Genomic DNA, 25,296 nt, shown 5'->3' on the forward strand with positions numbered 1-25,296 from the left:
CTTAAAGGGGCGCACGAGGAGATGAAGGAGGTGAAACAGAAATTAGAAGAAGTGGAAGAAGGGGTGAGCGAAATTAAGAAGCGACGGAGAGAGGATAAGAAAGAGATAAAAGAGGAGGTAAAAGAATTGGTCCAAAGTCTGTGTTCGGATCGTGATGATGTGCTCATTAACCGGATGAGGGATTCGCAGGTGATGGAGGAGAAGCGAAGAGAAAGAGGACCCGGTGTAAGTGGTGACCAATATGGTCGTGCGTATGATGCGCCAGGTGATTTAATAAGCTTGGGGGTCGAGATAGACCCGGATGTTCGTGAGAGGCCAAGAGTGAGGTGTATGGCTGGTCCGGAGGGTATGGAACGAGAGGTGCGAGGTGTGGGTGAGCAAGGTTGTGGTGGTATGGAATGGGTAGCGGGTTGCGGAGGTGTGACCCATGCATCGACACCAACAGGGGTAGTTGTTGGAGGGACCGGGGAGGCACGAGAGCCCCTTGGGGGTAATGTACTGTGGGGGCCCGGCCGGTTCGGCCCCGCGCTGACCCCGCAAGGGGCGATGCACGGGGTCCGGCAGGCGGGCAACGACTCGCATACGAGGTGGTCCCACAAGGTCCCACTCGCGCCGTATGACGGCAAGAGTGATCTACGCGCGTACCTGCGCAGTTTGACTGTGTGTGTAAGGGCAACGGTTGGGGTGAGGACGAAGGTGGAGTACACCTGGTGGCCGCATTGCGCGGCGCAGCGGCGGAGGTGCTGACGGCATTACCAGCGGGTGCTCTCACCCTGCCAGCCCTCCGCGACGCCCTAATTAATCGATTCGGCATTGAACAGCAGAGCGAGCTTGTTAAAGCTCAGCTCACGCTGCGAAAACAAAAGCCCCAGGAAGCCATCGGGGAACTTGCCCACGACATTCGCCGCGCAGTAGGGATCGCACATGCTAGCATGGCAGCGGATTCCCGGGAAAGCCTGGCGCTGGACCATTTTATCCAGGCCCTCCCGGATATTGAGCTCCGGCAACAGCTCGCCATGTGGCGCCCGCAGACTCTGAGCCAGGCGGCTGACGCTGCGGCCCGTTGAGAAGCAGCGAGGCCCCTGGCCCGGGGGGGCGAGCGTCTCGCAATGGCGGTCCGCCAGGTGGGACCCCCGATGGAGGGCGGACCCCTTAGGGGGCCCGCCCCCGACGTGAGTCCTGACCTGGCGGGCATGGTCCGGAGGCTGGTGGACCAGCGCCTGGCGGGACCTGGACCATGGCAGGCGGCCCCGGAGGTGGCCCGCGGTCGACCACGAGCGGGTAATCCAATTCGGACCTACAGGGGGGGAAATTTGGAATTCCGGAGGCAAGCACCTTATCAGGTGAGGTGCTATACCTGCAACCGTCTGGGTCACCTGGCGCGGCACTGTCGAGTCACGCGCCGGGATGATCCCCGGCGGTTGAGGTCCTTAACTCCGCCCAGGGGGGAGCGGGTTAGCCGACCCCAGACACCCCCCCGCCAGACCCCGGTAAACTAGAAGGCCTTACACCGGCGAGCAGGCGCCCCCGTGGATTGCCTCAGCTTTAGATGCCGAGGCGGGACCCAGTACCTCTGAATAAGGGGGGGCTTATTAGTGCCAGAGGACTGGGGGATTGATGAGCGATGGGCCCAGTGGGTAAGGGTGGCATCCCTGCCACCCTTCCCATGGTGGGGCAAATGCGCAATAGTTTATGGGGTGGCTATGACAACCTAGCCCGGGTGGGTTAGGATATTGATAGGGCCCTAGAAGATGACATTAGGTGACGTTAAGATTAGTTAGTGACTGATACCTGTAGTGGGGACGCAGGTAGATTAGTGTGGATGATAATGACGTGGGAGCGCAATAGTTTAAAGGGACGACTGGGAAGCGCAAGTTTCAGAAGGGAGTAGTTAGCTGAGATGATGCTGTGTGAGAACTGGACAGGTGTGTGGAGCAGTGTGGAGCAGTGTGTGAGTAGTGAGTGTTGTGGATCAGCGCGAATGCGCTTGGGGAGAGAAGGGTGCAGGTGGCACCAGGTGTGAGAGCACAGGTGTGCAAGTACAGGTGTGTGGAATATATGGAGCAGAGAATGAGTGGTGTGGAGAGCGTTGGAGTAAGTGGTACGGAGTGATGTGCATGGTGCGAAGGTGTGGATGGGGGAAGAGTGGACCCCTTTCACGAGTACCCGGGGCGGGTAGTGTAAGTGTTAGGTAGAGGGTATAGGTAAATTGTGGTTGGATATTGGCATTTGTGGTGCGGTTGCAGAATGGTATTGTGGATGGGTGCATTAGTGTTGTGGAAATGGCTGGGCGTGTAGCCTGTTAGTGTGTGTAGTTGGTTTGGGCACTCCACCACTGTGAGGATGTCGGCCAGGTGAGGCCGCAGGTGGGCTCTGGGAGCCGGTAGTTGTGGATGGGGCCCGAGGATCCGGAGGACGGACCCGGGTAGCCCGGTGCCAGAGGGCACCAGGGGGTGACAGAGCCAGGAGAGGGCCTGCCCCAGTTAGTTAGGTTAGGGTGAGGAGCTAGGTAAGCTCGGGTGGCAACTGCAGTGGTGGAGGTGTGCAGGTGGGTAGACCTGCTGGGAGAGCTACACGTCGCAGCCCAGAAATTGTACGAGGGCACCGAGAGATGAATCGGGGGAGTGAGGCCCCAAATTGAAAAGCACCACAGTTTGGTCAATGGGAATTGGTTTTTAGAACCCATAGTGTAAGAGGGCCAATGGTTTGGCAGGAGAAAGACCCCGGGTAATGTAAAGTTGTTAAAGTCATTTAGGAAATAGTTAGGATTGATGAAACTGTCGCACCATACGCAGCCACTTACCTGTGGTGATGATGACTCCACACCTGTGTTTTCTTTTGTTCTGTGTTGCAGGAAATGAGAATTGCTGTGAGGATTTGTGAGACGCATCACGACGTGGATGAGACATTGGGGTGATTCCATCTCTCCCTCCTTAGGAGGGACTGATGATGAATTGGTGATGGCAAATTTTGATGTTGAGTTGGAGATGGCAAATTGTGATGAGAGTTGGAAATGGCAAATTTGATTGGTTAGGAGGGAGAGAAGACAAATTTGGTTTATGGGAGGAACGGGGAAGACAGTAGGGACGTTTGTTGATTTGTAAAGTAGATGTTTATGGGTAGTGTTGTGTTTTGTGGATACAGTAATGGGTAAGGGAGGGGCAATGTAGGTTACCTGGTGGGGGGGGGGGGGCGTACGGTAGGAACGTACCTGTCTCACCTGGTTCCCATGTGCCCCTAGTGTGCATTACCTAATGTTGCGTGCACTTTTGCGCCCTTACCACCTTACTCACTTGTCCCCTTCTTTTGTCTCCCACCTCCGAGGATCTGGCTTTGGGGCAGAGAGAGAGGAGAGAGAGGTGCTGGCTCCGCAGTTGTGGGCCTGCACTTTCGCTGCTTGCTGCCGGGATCGATACACCATATGGACCGCAATTTTTGTGGCCGCCCACCATGGACCGCAGTTCTCTTGCGGGCAAGCACCACCCGTGGATGGACCTATGGGTCAACGTGGCACCTATGCCATACAGGTGAACCACTTTTAGTTGGCCCCCTGACGACCACAATACAGAAATGGACGCGGTTGGCACCTTTCTTTATTTTTGAAAGAAGCAAGAAGGCCAAGTGCACCACATGAAGGCAAGACCAGCGGCAGAACATCGGCCGGCTGCGACACCACCGGTGATTTATGAACGCTTTATTGGTGCACCGGATGGTGCTGACTGTGTTATGGGGTGGTGCTTTTGGTGCTTGGATGGGGTGCTCTGCACATTATTAAAGGCCGTAAGGCCACAGAGCACTCGTGGGTTGGTGTATCGATGCTGGCATGCGTGCTCTCTCTATGCATAACATCTACATGTGTTCCTCCAAAAACAGGTCCTGGATCGTAGTGTAAATATCAGCGTAGTCTTGTGTAAATAATGCTCCCTACCGGCTGTATGTTTAGTTTGAGGATTCTTTCCGCGATTTGGTTATCCTGTGGGTGTGTTTCTGTGAGGAGAAGGGTGCAACGTCGCAGGGGGACATATTTACTCATTTGTGAACATCTGTAAAACTGTCGCACTCAGGGTAGAGTTAATAGTAGAGGGAACTACATCTGAGTGCCACACTAAAGTAGGTAAAGATTTATCGGGTCGGGACGCCCCGAGGTAGAGAAGGGTGCAATGTTGCGGATATGGGATTTGGCCTCCATCCATATCCGCTGTGTGATATTCCCCTATTTCCCCAATACTCCCCAACTATCCCCAATCCCCCATTCCCTAGTCCCATTGTCTGTAAACAACACTCTGTAGAACCGACCTTCCCCTTTTTCCCCCATTAAATGTCGTACCCAGGTTCACCGCATCTCACGTAGACAACTATAGGACATCTTGCTAGTTATTCTTAGTCTATGTCAGTTAAGGACTCGTTTCCATTAATTCTGACTCTTCGTTGCACCAGAATGTGATTGTATGGCACCAGTAGTGAGTTTAGGACCTCCCCATACCTCCTCCCATCTTCCTCATGAAACTACAACAACAACAACAACTACAACAACAGCGCTCGGGGAGTGTGCGTCCTCACTCCGGCTTGGTTAGCCGCCATTGCCCATGCGCTCCGACGGGGTTACCACGAAGGGGCTCACTGTCAGCTCCTCGTCAAGGGCGGAGCCCGGTAACCCCCCCGCACCCAATAAGAAGCGGCGGACCGATTCCATCTGGGGCGGAGCTAACGAGCCGAGGGCGTGTCACTCCCCGCTGGATATACGCAGCCACTTACCGGAGGTGACGTCAGATGCGCCCCGAGCTTGCAGAGAAACAGACGCCACCTCCAGCGCGACGATACCTCCCCGCATATCTGGACGGGACCGTGTGGATCCTGTCCCTGAGCCAAGGTGCACCTTGTGCTATCCATCGACTACCTGCCCTTCCTTGCCATCAATCCCTGTGTGAGTCAGTCTTGTCCTGTTTATCTGTGGTCTGTCGGGACTACTATAAGACCGTGATTAAGTGCCCACCTTCCTATGCTGTACCTCTTGTCAGTGTAATCTAAACGTTCTGCATACAAATATTATAACCTCCTCCGGAGGTCTTGAGAACTGTACCCCTGGTGTCGTGTCATTTAACCCAGCCGTTGTGTCCTTTCCTTAATTGATTTAGCATAGCGCGATTTGGCCAACGTTCGAGTGGAATCGGGTAAACTGTGCAGACGTGGTCATACCAAACCGCTCGGTAAACTAACATCCAAAACCGCGTCTGTAACAATATATATATATATATATATATATATATATATATATATATATATATATATATTGTTGTGGATATGAGAATGTTTTTTTATTTTATTGTTGTGGTAAAATGTTGTTGTAAAAGGTTGTTGTAAAATATCACCCCTCCTCCCTCCGTTTGTGGTTGTATAAAGGTCAAAGGGCGTTCCCGTAGTTAGTCCATAAAACATACATGCAGGACACGATATATCTTTTTTGACAGTTATATCCTTATTATGTGTATTAGTGTAAGGCTGTGTCTTCCATTAATTGAAATACTCCATTGCACCAGTGAAAGAGATAGATTCCCTTCATTCCCACTCCCAACACTTCCATTCCCCCCTTTCCGTCAATTGCAATTCGCATTGCCAACTGCATGTTGGGCGGTTTTCCCTTCATCCGCCATTGACCACGAGGCAGGGTTGGGGGAAGAAAGGCGTGTCTCCACCTCGTCATAGCGGGGAGGAGGGGCGTGCCCGCCCGTCGTCATCCAGGGCGGAGCCCGAGGGTCGCGCGACCAACCAGGGCCGAGGTGAGCACCCCGATGGGCGTGTCCAAAACGCCGGCGGCGTAATCGCTGGAGGCGCTATAAAAGGCGCAAACGGAAGTGAGTAGTGAGTTGGTCTGAGTCGGTTGCCAGAGGAGGGTCAGTGGTTGCGTTGGTTGCGTTGAGTTGTCAATGGTGAGGAGACACCAGGGCCAAGAGAGAGAAGGTGCCAAGGGCCATTACCAGCAGTTGCGCCAGAGACGGCAGACGCGCCCTGAGCTGAGCCAGAGAGGCAGCGTTGACTCCACCAGGCAGCTTCAACCCGTTACCCCGCGGGGACCAAATAGCGGTGGCACCGGTGGCCGTCGAGGTCCAGCCGACGTCCCGTGCGGGATCAAGCCCGAACCATCTGCCCCAGCTGAACCTTCCCATTCCTCCTTCCAACATTCATTCCATTCCATCCTTCTTGTATACGTGAGTTTGTTTTGTTTGTTCTGTCCCTGGGTATTTAATTAAGTCTGTAGGTAAGCTAGTATTTTCCCTGTGTCACCTGCGTCTTATGTGCTTGTAAATAAACGTGACTGCTTTCTTTTTGCTTGTGTGTGTAAATAATAAACCCCATTACTCGTCTGTACGTCTTCTCGCTTTATTCCTTTTCCTCTTGCATTGCGTCGTTTTTGTCTTTTCCCTCATTGAGCAGCTGTGGTGCGATACGGCCAAAGTTCTGGGTGAATCGGGTGAGTCAGGGATCCTGTAACGGTCGCGGCAATACCAAACCGCTCGGTAACTAACATCTTAATCCGCGATCTGTAACAATTGGTGTCGGGAGTGGGATTCGAGGCCCGAACCAAATTTTTAAAAAAACGAATAGAAAAAAAAAAAAAATTTGGTCAAAATTACGAGCTGCCGAAATTTGTTTTTTTTTAAAGAAAAACCCGAATTTTGAAATCGCGCCATGGCTGGTCAAGGCGTCGGGATGCCGGTGGGAGAGATAGAGGGGTTAGGAGTAACCCAGGATCAAATGGAGGGGAGCAATGAGGAGGCGGTTGAGGGAGTATCAGACGCACAAAATGGCGGCCTCGCGCACATGATTATTGTGGCGCCAAATTTAGCCGCGCCCATGACCGTAGCAGCGCCGCCGATGGATTGGGGCCTATTTATGGAACAAATAAAGGCGCTCATGGTCCAGACAAGTGAAGACCTGAGGAATGACTTGGGAAACCAATTGGGGGTAATGGGAAACCAAATGGGGGTAATGGGGAACCGGATGGATGCTCAGAGTGAGCAATTGGAAGTAATGAGGGACGAAGCGAGGGGTACCGGTGAGGGATTAAAACATGGGTTAACGGGGGTGGAAAATAGAATGGCTGCCCAGGAGAATCAGTTAGAGGGGGTGAAAAATGGGTTAATGGGGCTAGAAAATAGGATGGAGGACAAATTGCGGGAGATAGGGGAGCAATCCGCCCGAGAAATTAAACAAATGGGAGAGCAGATAGAGGAGGTAAAAATCGGGGTAGAAACCAAACTGGATGCTCAGAGGGATGAATTGGGACAGATGAGGGCGGCATCTACAAAAGAAAGGGAGGAGATGAAGGAGGAGATACGACGAGGTGTAGGTGAGGAGGTTTCGGGGCTACGCGAGGAGGTAAAGCGAGGTGAGAAGCGTATGGAGAAAGAGGTGAGAAATAATACGGCAAAGTTACAAGGGGGAATAGAAGATCTGACGGAGGAGGTGGAACAGCTGACGGAGGGACAAAAAGAACTAGTGGCGCAGGTTCAAAAGAACACTGCGGTACTAGGAGGGTTAAAGGCGACACAAAAAGAAATTAAAAACGAATTAATAGCGACGCAGAGGCAATGTCAGATGGTACGTGAGGAACTGACAATGAGGGTGGACGAGGTGACAGAGATAATGGAGACAAAGGACCGGCAGGTGAGGATGCACATAGAGACGGTCACGGTAGCCTTAGAGGACGAACTTGAGGAGACGCACCGAGAAATAAAAGAGGTTAAACAAAAATTAGAGGAAGTGGAAGAAGAGGTGAGTGAAATTAAGAAGAAACGGACAGAAACTAAGAGAGAAATCCAGGAGGAGGTAACGGAATTGGTACAAGGTCGGTGCTCAACTCATAATGTGCTGCTCACTAACCAAATAAAGAGTTTGCAGGTGGCAAAGGAGGTGCGGAGACGAGGTACGGAGGTGAGTGGCAATGTATATGATGTGAGGAAAGCTTCAGTCGGCTTGGGGATTGGTTTGGATCCGGGTGTTCGTGAAAGGCCGTTGGTGAAGTGTGTGACAGGTCAGGTGTGCGAAAAAAGAGGTGTGCGAGAATGTCCGACCATGGGGTGTGTGAGGAAAAAGTGCACGCCGAGGAGTGAGTGTGCCGTCAGGAGTGAGTTGGTCGAAGCGCGTGTGCGAGGGGGTACATGGAAGCGCGGTGTGGTGAGTGTTACGGAGGAAGTAACGAGAGAGTGTACACCTGTGGTGAGTGTTACAGAAGATGTAACGAAAGAGTGTGCGCGAGAGGATGCGCGAGAAAGGTGTGTAACAGACAGGTGCATGAGGAAAGAGTGCGCTGTCGAGAGTAAGGGTGAGTGCGTTATCAAGAGTGGTGGTGAGAGTAGTGAGAGTGGCACGGAGCGTGAGTTGGTTTTGACAGGTGAGCGAGGATGTACACCTGGAATGGAAGGATGCACACCTGGAATGGTAGAGCGTGTGTGGGAATGCACACTGGAATTGGTCGTGAGGCACGTGGTTGGGTGTGCGAGTGAGAGCACACCTGTGATTGTCACAGAGGAGGTGACCGAGGAAGGGGCGCGAAGAGGTGTGTTGGTGAGGTGTGCGAGCGACGAATGTGTGCCAAGGTGTTTGGTGGTCAGGTGTGTGACCAAGTCGGAGAGCGGAATGAGTGTACCGAGGTGTGTAAGAAGAGGTACGACGAGGAGCATGGAAACGGCTGCATGTATGAGCAAGAAAGGGGTAGCGTATGCATGTAAGCGTCCAGGTGAAGCATCGACGGTAACCGGTTTAGCGGTTAGAGCGACTTATAGCCGAATCGGGCCCTCGGTGCGTGCCGGGCTTCGCGTGCCGCGAGAACCAGCGGGGATCCGAGCCACGGCGGGTTCGAAAGGACCGCCGTGCGCGATCCACGCTGGGCCTCGCTTGGAACGGCCGCGTCCGGGCTCCACTAGGCGGAGCGGGCAGCCCGATAGGAAGGGTCGTCATGGCGACCACTTTCTATTGAGACGTGCCGGCAGGTCGAGATCGGGACATTGGATGGCTCCACGCCGAGGTGGTGCGTGGGATCTCGGCCCGGGTAAGCCCCCGTCCCTGCCACGAATGCGGGACGTATCCAGTCGCTGGCACAAAAGAACCCGCGTTCATGGCTCGGCTGTACGAAGCCGAGCTTTAGAAGGGAATTGGTGCACCGAGAGGATGTAATAAGTAGACGGGTGATGAGGATAGTGTTTTGGCCCCGAAATTAGAAAAAAAGCAAAATTTGATGATGGTAGGGTGATTAGCAATAAATGGCAAATTGTTGATTGTTGGATTTGGACGAGCGAAATTGGTAGTGAGAGACCCCCGATGTGGTGGGATGGCAAATCCACCATCCCTCACAGGGTGGGGCAAATGCGCACTAGATTATGGGGTGTATGGCAGTGAAAACTAGCCCGGGTGGGTTAGGGTATATTGATAGGGATCTAGCGAAGATGACATTAGGTAACGTTAAGGTTAGTTAGTGACTGATACCTGTAGTGGGGACGCAGGTAGATTAGTGTGGATTATAATGACGAGGGAGCGCAATAGTTTAAAGGGACGACTGGGAAGCGCGAGTTTCAGAGGGGAGTAGTTAGATGAGATGATGCTGTGTGAGAACTGGACAGGTGTGTGGAGCAGTGTATGAGTAGTGAGTGTTGTGGATCAGCGCGAACGCGCTTTGGAGAAAGGAGGGTGCAGGTGGCACCAGGTATGATTGCACAGGTGTGCAACGACAGGTGAATGAAGGACAGGTGTATGGAATAAATGGTATGGAGTATTGGAATGGATGGTCGTGGAGTGAGTATGGTGGAAATTGTGGAGTGGAGTGGATGGTGCGAAGGTGTGAATGGGGGAAGAGTGGACCCCCATCACGGATACCCGGGGCGGGTAGTGTAAGTGTTAGGTAGAGGGTACAGGTAAATTGTGGTTGGATATTGGCATCTGTGGTGCGGGTGAAAGAATGGTCTTTGGATGGGTGCATTAGTGTTGTGGAAATGGCTGGGCGTGTAGCCTGTTAGTGTGTGTAGTTGGTTTGGGCACTCCACCACTGTGAGGATGTCGGCCAGGTGAGGCCGCAGGTGGGCTCTGGGAGCCGGTAGTTGTGGATGGGGCCCGAGGATCCGGAGGACGGACCCGGGTAGCCCAGTGCCAGAGGGCACCAGGGGGTGACAGAGCCAGGAGAGGGCCTGCCCCAGTTAGTTAGGTTAGGGTGAGGAGCTAGGTAAGCTCGGGTGGCAACTGCAGTGGTGGAGGTGTGCAGGTGGGTAGACCTGCTGGGAGAGCTACACGTCGCAGCCCAGAAATTGTGCGAGGCACCGGGATATGAATCGGGGGAGTGAGACCCCAAATTGAGAAGCACCACAGTTTGGTCAATGGGAATTGGTTTTTAGAACCCATAGTGTAAGTTGGCCAATGGATTGGCAGGGAGAGACCCCGGGTAGTGTAAAGTGTGTTAATGTCATTTAGGAAGTAGTTAGGATGAAGTCTCCTCGCACCATCTGCATCCACTCACCTGAGGTGACAGGTACTCCGCACCATGCCATGTTTGATTATTTTTTACTGTGCAAATGTTTGGATTGTGAGACGCATCATGACGTGGGTGTGACATTGTGCTTTGATGTTCCATCTCTGCCTCCTTATGAGGATTGATGATGAATTTGGTGGATGGCAAATTTTGAAGTAGAGGGATTGTGGAGACGAATTTGGTATAGGGGAAATATGGGGAAGACGTGACAGTAGTGACGAATTTGTAAATGTGTAGATTTTTGTACATATGGGGTAAGGGCAAGGGTAGGGTAGGTGACAGGGGGGTGACGTACGGTAGGGACGAGCTTTCTCACTTCGCCCTCCGTACGCATTTCGCCTTGCATTGCCTTATTGATGTGTACCCTTGTGACCTTACCCCTCGCTCAATTGTCTTTCCCCTTTTGTCTCCCACATGACCTGTGCGCCATTGGGTGCCGAGGGGAGCGTGCGTGGGTCGGCCATCGTGCGCCCGAAATTCCCAGAACCAGCTGTCTGCATCGATGCACCACATTATGGACCACATGTCTGTGGCCGAGCACCACCTATGGACCCCATGGGTTGGGGCATGGCCCCTCTGCTGGAACCGGCCATGAGGGCCTGAAATCTTGCTGGCGGACCTTGGCCACAGGGCACCGATGCCCCACAGGTGAACCGCACGTAGTCGGCCCTGTGGGCCATAAATAAAGCAAATAAAAAGGACACATTGGGCACACGTTTTAATACAAATAGGCCGCCAGTAAGCAAAGCAAAAGAATGACAACATCTGGAAGACCAAATAATAATAACCAGCAGAGGGAGCCGAAGAGCAAGAGACCACCTGCAGGGTTAGGGGTTGTTGAATTTATTTTATTGTTGAACATTGATGAACAATGGTGACTGCACCGATTGGTGCTTGGGTTTGTATTGGTGCGTTTTTGGGTGCTTTAATGGTGCGTCGATGCAGAGCAGACTGTCTCCCCCCCCAGAAAGAACAATCACAGGTCCTGGGTTAGTTTTGTAAATAAAAATAGCGTCATTGTAAATAATGCTTCCCACCGTCAGTGTATAGTTTGAAGACCATTCCGCAATTCGGTTAACTGTGGGCGTAAGTCTGTTAGGCAGGGTGCAATGGAGCAGCGGGACACATTTATTTATGTTTTAAAACTGTCGCACTCAGGGTCAGGTTAAAAGTAGAGGGAACTACACCTACGTGCCACACTAAGGTAAAAGTTATAGGCCCGGGACGTGCCTAAGGGGAGGAGGGTGCAGTGTTGTGGATATGAGAATGTTTTTTTATTTTATTGTTGTGGTAAAATGTTGTTGTAAAAGGTTGTTGTAAAATATCACCCCTCCTCCCTCCGTTTGTGGTTGTATAAAGGTCAAAGGGCGTTCCCGTAGTTAGTCCATAAAACATACATGCAGGACACGATATATCTTTTTTGACAGTTATATCCTTATTATGTGTATTAGTGTAAGGCTGTGTCTTCCATTAATTGAAATACTCCATTGCACCAGTGAAAGAGATAGATTCCCTTCATTCCCACTCCCAACACTTCCATTCCCCCCTTTCCGTCAATTGCAATTCGCATTGCCAACTGCATGTTGGGCGGTTTTCCCTTCATCCGCCATTGACCACGAGGCAGGGTTGGGGGAAGAAAGGCGTGTCTCCACCTCATCATAGCGGGGAGGAGGGGCGTGCCCGCCCGTCGTCATCCAGGGCGGAGCCCGAGGGTCGCGCGACCAACCAGGGCCGAGGTGAGCACCCCGATGGGCGTGTCCAAAACGCCGGCGGCGTAATCGCTGGAGGCGCTATAAAAGGCGCAAACGGAAGTGAGTAGTGAGTTGGTCTGAGTCGGTTGCCAGAGGAGGGTCAGTGGTTGCGTTGGTTGCGTTGAGTTGTCAATGGTGAGGAGACACCAGGGCCAAGAGAGAGAAGGTGCCAAGGGCCATTACCAGCAGTTGCGCCAGAGACGGCAGACGCGCCCTGAGCTGAGCCAGAGAGGCAGCGTTGACTCCACCAGGCAGCTTCAACCCGTTACCCCGCGGGGACCAAATAGCGGTGGCATCGGTGGCCGTCGAGGTCCAGCCGACGTCCCGTGCGGGATCAAGCCCGAACCATCTGCCCCAGCTGAACCTTCCCATTCCTCCTTCCAACATTCATTCCATTCCATCCTTCTTGTATACGTGAGTTTGTTTTGTTTGTTCTGTCCCTGGGTATTTAATTAAGTCTGTAGGTAAGCTAGTATTTTCCCTGTGTCACCTGCGTCTTATGTGCTTGTAAATAAACGTGACTGCTTTCTTTTTGCTTGTGTGTGTAAATAATAAACCCCATTACTCGTCTGTACGTCTTCTCGCTTTATTCCTTTTCCTCTTGCATTGCGTCGTTTTTGTCTTTTCCCTCATTGAGCAGCTGTGGTGCGATACGGCCAAAGTTCTGGGTGAATCGGGTGAGTCAGGGATCCTGTAACGGTCGCGGCAATACCAAACCGCTCGGTAACTAACATCTTAATCCGCGATCTGTAACAATATATATATATATATATATATATATATATATATATATATATATATATATATATATATATATATATATATATATATATATAGCTCTATATATATATATAGCTCTATATATATATATATATATATATATATATATAAATAGCTCTATATATATATATATATATATATATATATATATATATATATATATATATATATAGCTCTATATATATATATATATATATATATATATATATATATATATATATATATATATATATATATATATATATATATATATATATATATATTGTTGTGGTTTTTGGAATAAAGGCAACCCGACTTTTAGTTAGTTGCATCACAACATGTAGCCTCGCGTAGCCAGTTATTTCTTATTAAATGTGAAGTGTTGTCTCCTTCCCAGTGTAAGTATGCGTTGAGGCAGGTAAGTAAGGGTAGTGTTACGGTTTCGGCACTTATTATTATTACTGCTGTTATTATTACTAGGGCATGCCCGTACTATATATATGCCCGTACTATATATCTATCTAAAATTATATCCCCCCCCTCTATTTACATGAAATGGTTTGGTCCATTCGCAACGCCAAAGCGAACGGCGAACGGCTTGCGAGTACAGTGACAATCCCCCCCCCCTCTATTTACATGAAATGGTTTCGTCCATTCGCAACGACCACAGAACCCCCCCCCCCCCCCTCTATTTACATGGAATGGTTTGGTCCATTCGCAACGCCGGCACACGCGATCGTTCGCTGCTCTCTGATTGGTTGAATCGTTTTTTGGACATAGCTCGGTAAGTAATTGTCCGATTAATATGAAACCTTGAAAAGGCACATCCTCGGGTCCCCAGCAATATACCTGGCAAGTTAAAAGTATATCGGACCCGTGGTTGTCGAGAAACAGCGGTCACAGACAGACAAACGTACAAACGTACAAACGTACAGACAGAGATTACTGGAATTATAGATAGATTATTGTGGGTTCTACGTATTATGGGTATTGTTGTTTAAGGGAAATGGTTATTGTGGTTAAAAGGTTAAAGGCGCTCATGGTAAAAATGAGACAGGAAATCGGATCGTGACACGGAAGAAAAAAGGAGGGAAGAATAAGAAGTCGTGAGGAGTGAAAGGCGTTCTGAAAAAGCTCCGTACCTAGCCTGGTCGAGCATACCTGGCGAGTGAACTTTGATTCCTTGAAAGGAATCTCGGGCCATCGGTGTTATCGCTGGAGTTGTGGAAAAGCCGGCGAAGCCAGGTACAAGGGTGAAATTCCGGAGAATCTTCGCCTCAAGGCCACGGCTCGAGTGAGAGCCGTCCGCCATTTCGTCCCGCGCGCTACCTTCATCGGAAAAGGTTTTTGTCATGTCGGTTGGGCTTATCCTCCAGTGGTTTGCCGGGGATGGCTGTGCAATAAAGCGACCTCTGAAGATTGCCCTGTGTTTCGCTGATTGAATGGCAAATGTGTACGCGTGCGTCTTTGGAGATTTCCCTTTCTACCGCGAGTGCTGGGTGTTGGACCACGTGACTTCTGTGTCGCTTCGACCATCTATGCCTCGGTTGCTCTTGATCGGACATTGTTCCAACGATCGCTGGAGTGAATCAACTTCGCCTTGGAGGGTTATAGAGACATTGAGGAGGGCTCGGCTCCATTTCCTGGGAGTGCCGTGAGTTTGGGATTAAGTTACTAGATAAGTTTACCATCTTAAAATATTGATTGTAGGGTTGATTGCCACCATTGTTGTAGGGTTCTTTTTGTGTGCTTTTAATATAATATTTGTGCATTGTCAACCAATTTTTCCACATGCGAAATTTAGTAGCGGCATTGTCAACCAAGGTTGTGGTTTCCTTATTGATTTGGATTGTTTCCTTTGAGGGGTTTCAGGGATGGTTTCATTAGTGATTGATTTCGACATGGAATAACATCTATATCTTTCTGCCGGGGTTCCTCTCGGGGTTCGGAGGTTACCGAGTCCAGGAGATTGCAGAGGACCCCGTAACAGTAGGCCTCATTGGGCCTGGAATGCCATGTGGTGGGCCGAGGACAAGTCGAGGAGGCCCGAGGGAGGAGTCGGAGGGTGTGGCTGGTAAGCAGCAAACAGCCAATGGGAGCTAAAGGGGAGTGGCCAACAATGGCGGCCAATGAGATCTAAGGGGAGTAACTTATGAGGGGCTATCACCACACGTGACCCACGGCGGCCAGTGGAGGCCTGTGGAACATTCTCGTGGGGCTCCGGGGGGATATAAGACCCGGCCCAGACCCCCAAACTCTCTCTCTCTGCTGCCCCCCATTCTCCCTGGCTCTGGTCTCTCTTTTGCCCTCGTTCTCTTGGGATTCAGGCTCTCGCAGGACGATCTCTCTCGTTGGCCCTGTACTCCGACGATCTCCCTGCGTGGACTCCCTGCACATGCGCTTTTGCCTCGCTGATTTCAGGATACGCTGCATGGATTCCCGTTCGTGCACAACTGAGATCAACGTCCCTGCCGTGAACATCCTCGAGGGGAAACGCCCAACGAGCCGTCCGGGGCGAACCACCCTAAGCGGCCACGCTTCGTGCGCGTCTTCTTCTTCCTCCCCTTCCCCGAGCGAGTCAGAGGGCCCTTGTCTGGGAAACGTAAGTAAGGACTGTTAAGTTTCTCTTCTGTGTCCCTTTTCTCTCACCATTGTACATTTGTGAATAAACCTGTGCTTGTTTCCAACTTTGCCGTTTTAGTCCCTTCACCATTGGCCTCGCATTGCACGAGATAAACCCGCTCGATCGGGATCGTAGTAATTAATGGCACGAGTTACGTGACACGCAAACCGCTCGGGCGTATCAGACCAGCGTGGCTTGTGTGAGGCCCAGCCCCCGTCCTCGCGGTGGCGTGTGTATCGAAGGTACCCGGGTTGTGACCAGAAACCCTTCCACACGCTCGCTGCGGGTTTGGCGGCTGGAATTGCCCAGCAATCCGCCCCCCATGGGTGTAGAGTGGGTAGCCGCCTCGTGGACTCGAAGCTCGAGGGGGAGCAGAGCTTAATCCCCCCTCAGTACGTCGACGAGCTCGAGATCCGCAACAATATATATATATATATATTGATATATATATATACATACACATATATATATATATATATATTGTTGCGGATATGAGGACTGTATTTTTTTTATTGTGTGCTTTATTATTATTATTGTTTATTCTGCGCCTCCTGCCTCCGGAGTTGTGTAAAGGTCAAAGGGCATCCCATAATTAGTCCAAAAGCATACACGTCAGCCAATCATAGAATACCCCTGTTCGATAGTTATATCTTATCATGTGTTTTAGGGTAAGGCTGTGTCTCCCATTAATCGAAATACTCCATTGCACCAGTGAAAGAGATAGATTCCCTTCATTCCCATTCCCAAAACCTCCATTTCCCCTTTCGTCATTGCCAGGCCTCGATCGCCATTGCCAATTACATCCCCTCCAATTGCCGCCATTGACCACGAGGCAGGGTTGGTGAAGAAAGGCGGGTCCCCACCTCGTCAGGGAGGGGAGGAGTGAGCCAGCCCCACTCGACCAACCATGAACAAGGGGTTTGGCTTGAGAGGGCGGAGAGAGAACGTTTGGGGGAGGTTCGAAAAGGTTGAGGGGCGGGGCCTATATAACCCGCCGGCGGGGCGTTCCCAAGTGCAGACGAGAGGGAGTCCAAGCAGTTGAGACAAGGAGGGAGAGACATGAGATGGGCTGAGAAAGGAGAGGAGCTTTTAAGAGAGTCGCAAAAAGGTCCAAGGCAGATGAGCTGAGAAGAGAGAGGGTCCAAGAAAGAGCTGAGTTGTGAGGTCCAACAAGCAGAGATCATCCAAGGAAGCACCAAGCCTGCTATTCGTCACCTTGCTCGCGAGCGGCAGCGTCTACAGCAGCAGCAGCAACAACGCTCGCCAGCCGCTTAGGGGCTTGGACGGCAGTTCGGAGCAGGGCCGCGAAGGAACGGCGGCTGCCCAACGTGCGGATCGTGCTGCCGGACCCAGTGGACTTTCCTCTCCTTCCAGCCAATTCCTGTCATCATTCCCCGTGTGAGTCGTCTTTGTTTGTTCTGTCCTGGGTAGGTAATTAAGTCTGTATAAGCTAAAGATTTCACTGTGTCACCTGCATCTCATGTCCCTGTAAATAAACGTGACTGCTTTCTTCTTGCTTATATGTGTGTAAATAATAAACCCAGTTACTCTTCAGTACGTCTTCTTCCTCTTTGCATTCGGTCGCTTTAGAGTTTTCCATATTGAGCAGCTGCGGTGCGATACGGCCAACGTTTGGGGTTGAATCGGGTTAGTCGGGGAATAACTGTTCGGTCACGGAGCCTCCGCTCGGCAAATATAACATCTTTAACCGCGTACCGTAACAATTGGTAGTCAGGAGTTGGGATTCGAACCTGGGACTAAATTTATTTAGCCCAAATTTTGGACACCAATTGTGTTATTACCGTAACAATTGGTGTCTGGGAGTGGGATACGAGGCCCGAAGCGCGCTTAACGCGCTCAAAATTACAAGCAGCTGGAAATTGTTTTGTTTTTAAAGGAAAACCCGAATTTTGAAATCGCGCCATGGCTGGTCAAGGCGACGGGATGTCGGTGGGAGAGATAGAGATAAACGGGGTAGAATCGACCCAGGACCCCAGGGAAGAAGTGGGGAAAATGGTGGAGGAGAGTAAAGAAGGTGTGGTTGAGGGGGTATCAGGAGCACAAAATGGCGCTCTCGCGCACGTGGTTGAGGGGGCCACGGCCGCGGAACCAATGAGCGCGGCCCAAATGCAAACCTTCATGGCCCAATTCATGGTGGAAATGCAGAAAAAAAACGACAGTATGGAACAAATGAGGGACGAAATGAGGGCTAATGGTGAGCAAATGAGGGCTCAGAGTGAGCAATTGGGGGCAATGAGGGGCGAAATGGGGGGCAAAATGGGCGAAATGGGGGGCAAAATGGGCGAAATGGGGGGCAAAATGGGAGAAATGGGGGAACGGCTAGAAGCTAAATTTGAGGGGTTAGACAACGGGATAAAAGAGGTAAAGAATGGGTTAACGGGGGTGGAAAATAGAATGGCTGCCCAGGAGAATCAGTTAGAGGGGGTGAAAAATGGGTTGATGGGGTTAGAAAATAGGATGGAAGACAAATTGCGGGAAATAGGGGAGCAATCCGCCCGGGAAATCGAACAGATGGGGAACCAGATAGAGGAGGTGAGAATCGGGGTAGAAACCAAACTGGATGCTCAGAGGGAAGAATTGGGACAGATGAGGGTGGCATCTACAAAAGAGAGGGAGGAGATGAAAGAGGAGATACGACGAGGTGTAAGTGAGGAGGTCTCGGGGGTACGCGAGGAGGTAAAGCGAGGCGAAAAGCGTATAGAGAAAGAGGTGAGGAATAATACGGCTAGGTTACAGGGGGGCATAGAGGGTCTGACGAAGGGAGTAGAACAGCTGACAGTGGGACAAAAGGAACTAGTGGACCAGGTGGAAAAGAACACGGCAATAATCGGGGGGTTAAAAGCGACACAAAAAGACATAAAAAATTAATTAATAGCGACACAGAAGGAATGTCAGATGGTACATGAGGGGTTGATGAAGAAGTTGGAAGAGGTGACAGAAGTAATGGAGACGAAGGACCGAGAGGTGAGGACGCAAATAGAAACGGTTAAAGTGGCGTTAGAGGAAGAGATAGAGGGGGCGCACAGGGAGATGAAGGAGGTAAAGGAAAAATTAGAGGAGGTGGAAGAAGGGGTGAGTGAAATTAAGAAGAGACGGAGGGAAACTAAAAAGGAGATAAGGGAGGAAGTGATGGAGTATGTGCAAGGTCTGTGCTCAAATCGTGATGATGTGCTCGCTAACCAAATAAAGAGTTTGCAGGTGGCGAAGGAGGTGCGGAGACGAGGTGCCAAGGTGAGTGGCGATATACGTGGAAATGTACATGATGTGAGGGGAGCTTCAGTCGGCTTGGGGGTTGATTTAGACCCGGGTGTTTGTGAAAGGCCGTTTGTGAAGTGTGCGACAGGTCTGGTGTGCGAAAAAAGAGGTGTGCGAGAATGTCCGACCATGGGGTGTGTGAGAAAAAAGTGCGCGCCAAGGAGTGAGTGTGCTGTCGAGAGTGAGTTGGTTGTTGCGCGTGTGCGAGGGGCACATGGAAGCGCGGAGAGGGGAGTGTTACGGAGGAAGTAACGAAAGAGTGTGCGCAAGAGGATGCATGAGAAAGGTGTGTAACGGACGGGTGCATGAGGAAAGAGTGCGCTGTCGAGAGTAAGGGTGAGTGCGCTGTCAAGAGTGGTGGTGAAAGTAGTGAGAGTGACACGGAGCGTGAGTTGGTTGTGACAGGTGAGCGAGGATGTACACCTGGAATGGAAGGATGCACACCTGGAATGGTAGAGCGTGTGTGGGAATGCACACTTGAGTTGGTCGTGAGGCACGTGGTTGGGTGTGCGAGTGAGAGCACACCTGTGATTGTCACGGAGGACGTGACTGAGGAGGGGGCGCGAAGAGGTGTGTTGGTGAGGTGTGCGAGCGACGAATGTGTGCCAAGGTGTTCGGTGGTCAGGTGTGTGACCAAGTCTGTGAGCGGAATGAGTGTACCTGGGTGTGTTAGAGAAGGTGCAATGACCAAGAGCAGGGAGACAGCTGGATGTATGAGCAAGGAACGGGCTGCTAGGTGTAAGCATGCAGGTGAGGCATCGACGGTAACCGGGTTAGCGGTTAGAGCGACTTATAGCCGAATCGGGCCCTCGGTGCGCGTCGGGCAGCTTCGCGTGCCGCGAGGACCAGCGGGGATCCGAACCACGGCGGGTTCGAAAGGACCGCCGTACGTGATCCACGCTGGGCCGCGCTTGGAACGGCCGCGTCCGTGCTCCGCTAGGCGGAACGGGCAGACCGATAGAAAGGGTCGTCATGGCGACCCATTTTTGTTGAGACGTTCCGGCAGGTCGAGATCGGGCCATTGGACGGCTCGGTGCCGAGATGGTGCGTGGGATCTCGGCCCGGGTAAGCCTCCTTCCCTGCACCGAATGCGGGACGTATCCAGCCGCCGGCACCAAACAACCCGCATTCATTGCTCGGCTTTACGAAGCCGGGCTGTGGAAGTGAATTGGCGCACCGAGAGGCATTAGTAAATGGACTGTGATGATGGTGATAGTGATAGTGTTTTGATCCGAAATTTAGAAAAGTGGAATAGAATTGGCAGTAAATGGAAAATGTTTGATTGGCTGAAATTTGGTGAGCAAAATTGGTAGTGGGAGATGCCCCATGTGAAGGGATGGCCAATCCACCATCCCTCACAAAGGGGGGCAAAGGAGCACGAGATTATGGGGTTGATGGCAGTGAAAACTAGCCCGGGTGGGTTAGGGTATTGTGTGTAGGGCCCTAGAAGATGACATTAGGTAACGTTAAGGTTTAGTTAGTGACTGATACCTGTAGTGGGGACGCAGGTAGTTTAGTGTGGATTATAATGACGTGGTATGTGCTTAGTTTAAAGGGAAGACGGGGAGCACTAAGTTAGCAGGGCAACAGGTAGTTCAGATGATGCCGTGTGAGTGTTGGAGGTGTATTCAAGTGGATTGAGCAGTGTGTGAGGTGAACAGGTCTGATTGAACAGGTGTGATTGCACAGGTGTGCAACTGAACAGGTGGATGGAGCAGTGTTTGAGTGATGGTGATAGTGATGTGTGTTGTGCTGACCAACTGGTCCAGGAAGAGGAGGAGGGTGCAGGTGGCACCAGGTGTGATTGCACAGGTGTGCAACAACAGGTGTATGGAGAATGGTTGTGTGAAATACATGGAATGTGGAATACATGGAGTGTGGAGTATATGGAGTATTGAATGGATGGTCGTGGAGTGAGTATGGTGGAAATTGTGGAGTGGAGTGGATGGTGCGAAGGTGTGAATGGGGGAAGAGTGGACCCCCATCACGAATACCCGGGGCGGGTAGTGTAAGTGTTAGGCAGAGTGTACAGGTAAATTGTGGTTGGATATTGGCATCTGTGGTGCGAGGTGAAAGAATGGTATTTGGATGGGTGCATTAGTGTTGTGGAAATGGCTGGGCGTGTAGCCTGTTAGTGTGTGTAGTTGGTTTGGGCACTCCACCACTGTGAGGATGTCGGCCAGGTGAGGCCGCAGGTGGGCTCTGGGAGCCGGTAGAGTTGTTGTGGATGGGGCCCGAGGATCCGGAGGACGGACCCGGGTAGCCCAGTGCCAGAGGGCACCGAGGGGTGACAGAGCCAGGAGGGGCCTTCCCCAATTAGATAGGTTAGGGTGAGGAGCTAGGTAAGCTCGGGTGGCAACTACAGTGGTGGAGAGTGTGCAGGTGGGTAGACCTGCTGAGAGAGCTACACGACTCAGCCCAGAGATTGTGCAAGGGCACCGGGAGATGAATCGGGGGAGTGAGACCCCAAATTGAGAAGCACCACAGTTTGGTCAATGGGAATTGGTTTTTAGAACCCATAGTGTAAGTTGGCCAATGGATTGGCAGGGAAAGACCCCGGGTAGAGTAAAGAGTGTTAAAGTCATTTAGAAAGTAGTTAGGATGAAGTCTCCTCGCACCATCTGCATCCACTCACCTGAGGTGACAGGTACTCCACACCATGCCATGTTTTCATTATTTTTTATGTGCATATGTTTTGGCTTGTGAGACGCATCATGACGTGGGTGTGACATTGTGCTTGATGTTCCATCTCTTCCTCCTTATGAGGGTTGATGACGAATTGGGTGATGGCAAATTTTGGATAGAGGGATTGTGGTGACGAATTTGGTATGGGAAATATGGAGAAGACGGGACGGTAGCGACGGATTGGTAAATGTGTAGATTTTTGTACATATGGGGTGAGGGCAAGGGTAGTGTAGGTGACAGGGGGGTGACGTACGGTAGGGACGAGCTTTCTCACTTCGCCCTCCGTACGCATTTCGCCTTGCATTGCCTTATTGATGTGTAGCCTTGTGACCTTACCCCTCGCTCATTTGTCTTCCCCCTTTTGTCTCCCACATGACCTGTGCGCCATTGGGCGCCGAGGGGAGCGTGCGTGAGTCGGCCATTGTGCGCCCGGAACTCTCAGAACCAGCTGTCTGCAACGATGCACCACATGATGGACCACATGTCTGTGGCCGAGCACCACTTATGGACCCCATGGGTTGGGGCATGGCCCCTCTGCTGGAACCGGCCATGAGGGCCCGAAATCTTGCTGGCGGACCTTGATCACAGGGCACCGATGCCCCACAGGTGAACCACACTAGTCGGCCCCTGTGGGCCATAAATAAATAAAAATGGACACGTTGGGTGCAAGTTTTAATACAAATAGGCCGCCAGCAAAGGAAAAGACAACATCTGGAAGAACAAATAATAATAGCCAGCAGAGGGAGCCGAAGAGCAAGAGATCACCTCCAGGGTTAGGGGTTGTTGAGTTTATTTTCATGCATTGAACACTGATGAACTGTGGTGATTGCACCGATTGGTGCTTGAGGGTGTGTTGGTGCGTTATAGGTGCTTTCATGGTGCATTGATGCAGAGCAGACTGTCTCCCCCCCCCCCCCCCCCCCCAGAAAGAACAATTACAGGTCCTGGGTTAGTTTTGTAAATAAAAGCAGAGTCATTGTAAATAATGCTCCCCACCGTCAGTGTGTAGTTTGAAGACCATTCCGCAATTCGGTTAACTGTGGGCGTAAGTCTGTTAGGCAGGGTGCAATGGAGCAGCGGGACACATTTATTTATGTTTTAAAAACTGTCGCACTCAGGGTCAGGTTAAAAGTAGAGGGAACTACACCTACGTGTCACACTAAATAAAAGTTGTAGGCCCGGGCCGTGCCTAAGAGGACGAGGGTGCAGTGTTGCGGATATGAGGACTCCATTTTTTTTATTGTGTGCTTTATTATTATTATTGTTTATTCTGCGCCTCCTGCTTCCGGGGTTGTGTAAAGGTCAAAGGGCGTCCCATAATTAGTCCAAAAGCATACACGTCAGCCAATCATAGAATACCCCTGTTCGATAGTTATATCTTATTATGTGTTTTAGGGTAAGGCTGTGTCTCCCATTAATCGAAATACTCCATTGCACCAGTGAAAGAGATAGATTCCCTTCATTCCCATTCCCAAAACCTTCATTTCCCCTTTCGTCATTGCCAGGCCTCGATCGCCATTGCCAATTACATCCCCTCCAATTGCCGCCATTGACCACGAGGCAGGGTTGGTGAAGAAAGGCGGGTCCCCACCTCGTCAGGGAGGGGAGGAGTGAGCCAGCCCCACTCGACCAACCATGAACAAGGGGTTTGGCTTGAGAGGGCGGAGAGAGAACGTTTGGGGGAGGTTCGAAAAGGTTGAGGGGCGGGGCCTATATAAACCGCCGCGGGGCATTCCCAAGTGCAGACGTGAGGGAGTCCAAGCAGTTGAGACAAGGAGGGAGAGACATGAGATGGGCTGAGAAAGGAGAGGAGCTTTTAAGAGAGTCGCAAAAAGGTCCAAGGCAGATGAGCTGAGAAGAGAGAGGGTCCAAGAAAGAGCTGAGTTGTGAGGTCCAACAAGCAGAGATCATCCAAGGAAGCACCAAGCCTGCTATTCGTCACCTTGCTCGCGAGCTGCAGCGTCTACAGCAGCAGCAGCAACAACACTCGCCAGCCGCTTAGGGGCCTGGACGGCAGTTCGGAGCAGGGCCGCGAAGGAACGGCGGCTGCCCAACGTGCGGATCGTGCTGCCGGACCCAGTGGACTTTCCTCTCCTTCCAGCCAATTCCTGTCATCATTCCCCGTGTGAGTCGTCTTTGTTTGTTCTGCCCTGGGTAGGTAATTAAGTCTGTATAAGCTAAAGATTTCACTGTGTCACCTGCGTCTCATGTCCCTGTAAATAAACGTGACTGCTTTCTTCTTGCTTATATGTGTGTAAATAATAAACCCAGTTACTCTTCTGTACGTCTTCTTCCTCTTTGCATTCGGTCGCTTTAGAGTTTTCCCGATTGAATAGCGGTGGCGCGATCCGGCCAAAGTTTGGGGTAAATCGGGTTTTAGTTAGGGGAATAACTGTTCGGTCGTGGAGCCTCCGCTCGGCAAACATACCATCTTTAACCGCGTACCGTAAATATATATATATATATATATATATATATATATATATATATATATATATATATATATATATATATATATATATATATATATATATATATACTGAAACGCAAAAGAAACTTACCACCTTTGAAACCTTTAAATATCAACAATAACACTGCGTGTAGTAAATGTGTGAACTTATTTGTGGACAATAGTGTCCTCACTGTCAGACAAAACGGTCACGGATGGTCACTTGAACCTTCAATGGTCACTTCATAGCACAGCTGTTGAACAGCCGTTTTGACTGTCAGTGATTAGCCAAGAGGTACGGGATGATTTTAATGAGCTGCACGTGATGTCTTGATATTGGCTTTAAAAAGGCCAGTGCAAAATGGGCATTTTGACCGAAAAATTTGACCATTTTGACCAACTTCAAAAAGACCGAAAACACAAAAGAAACTTACCACCTTTGAAACCTTTAAATATCAACAATAACACTGCGTATAGTAAATGTGTGAACTTATTTGTGGACAATAGTGTCCTCACTGTCAGACAAAACGGTCACGGATGGTCACTTGAACCTTCAATGGTCACTTCATAGCACAGCTGTTGAACAGCCGTTTTGACTGTCAGTGATTAGCCAAGGGGTACGGGATGATTTTAATGAGCTCCACGTGATGTCTTGATATTGGCTTTAAAAAGGCCAGTGCAAAATGGGCATTTCAATCAACATGCCACGATTGTCAAGGGATCAACGGCAGCGTGCCCTGGGCATGCTGCAAGGTGAACTGAGCTACCGTGAGGTGGCATGTCGCCTTGGCTGTTCACACCAGACGATATCGGCCCTGGTGGACAGAGACACCCTCCACAACTCTGCAGATGACAGACCTCGATCAGGGAGGCCAAGAGTCACCACTGCAAGGCAGGACAGGCAGATGGTCCGAAGTCACCTGCGGGATCGATTCCGTCCAGCATCCCGCACTGTGGCAGAAACTCCGGGGCGTGCAACCCCACGGATCTCCAATGATACTGCACGAAGACGACTGCATGACTATGGTCTGACTGCCAGAAGACCATACAGAGGCCCCATGATGACGGTTGCCCATCGCCGCAACCGTCAGAGATGGTGCCAGCAGCATCAGCGGTGGACCTTGGCGCAGTGGAACGAGGTCGCTTTCAGCGATGAGTCAAGGTTCTGTGTGGACAGTCCTGATGGGCGTGAGTGTGTCTGGAGAAGAACTGGCGAGCGATATGCCGATTGTTGCGT

Source organism: Myxine glutinosa, chromosome 7 (assembly GCF_964187855.1).
Source record: "Myxine glutinosa chromosome 7, kmMyxGlut1.1, whole genome shotgun sequence".
Taxonomy (NCBI): Eukaryota; Metazoa; Chordata; class Myxini; order Myxiniformes; family Myxinidae; genus Myxine; species Myxine glutinosa.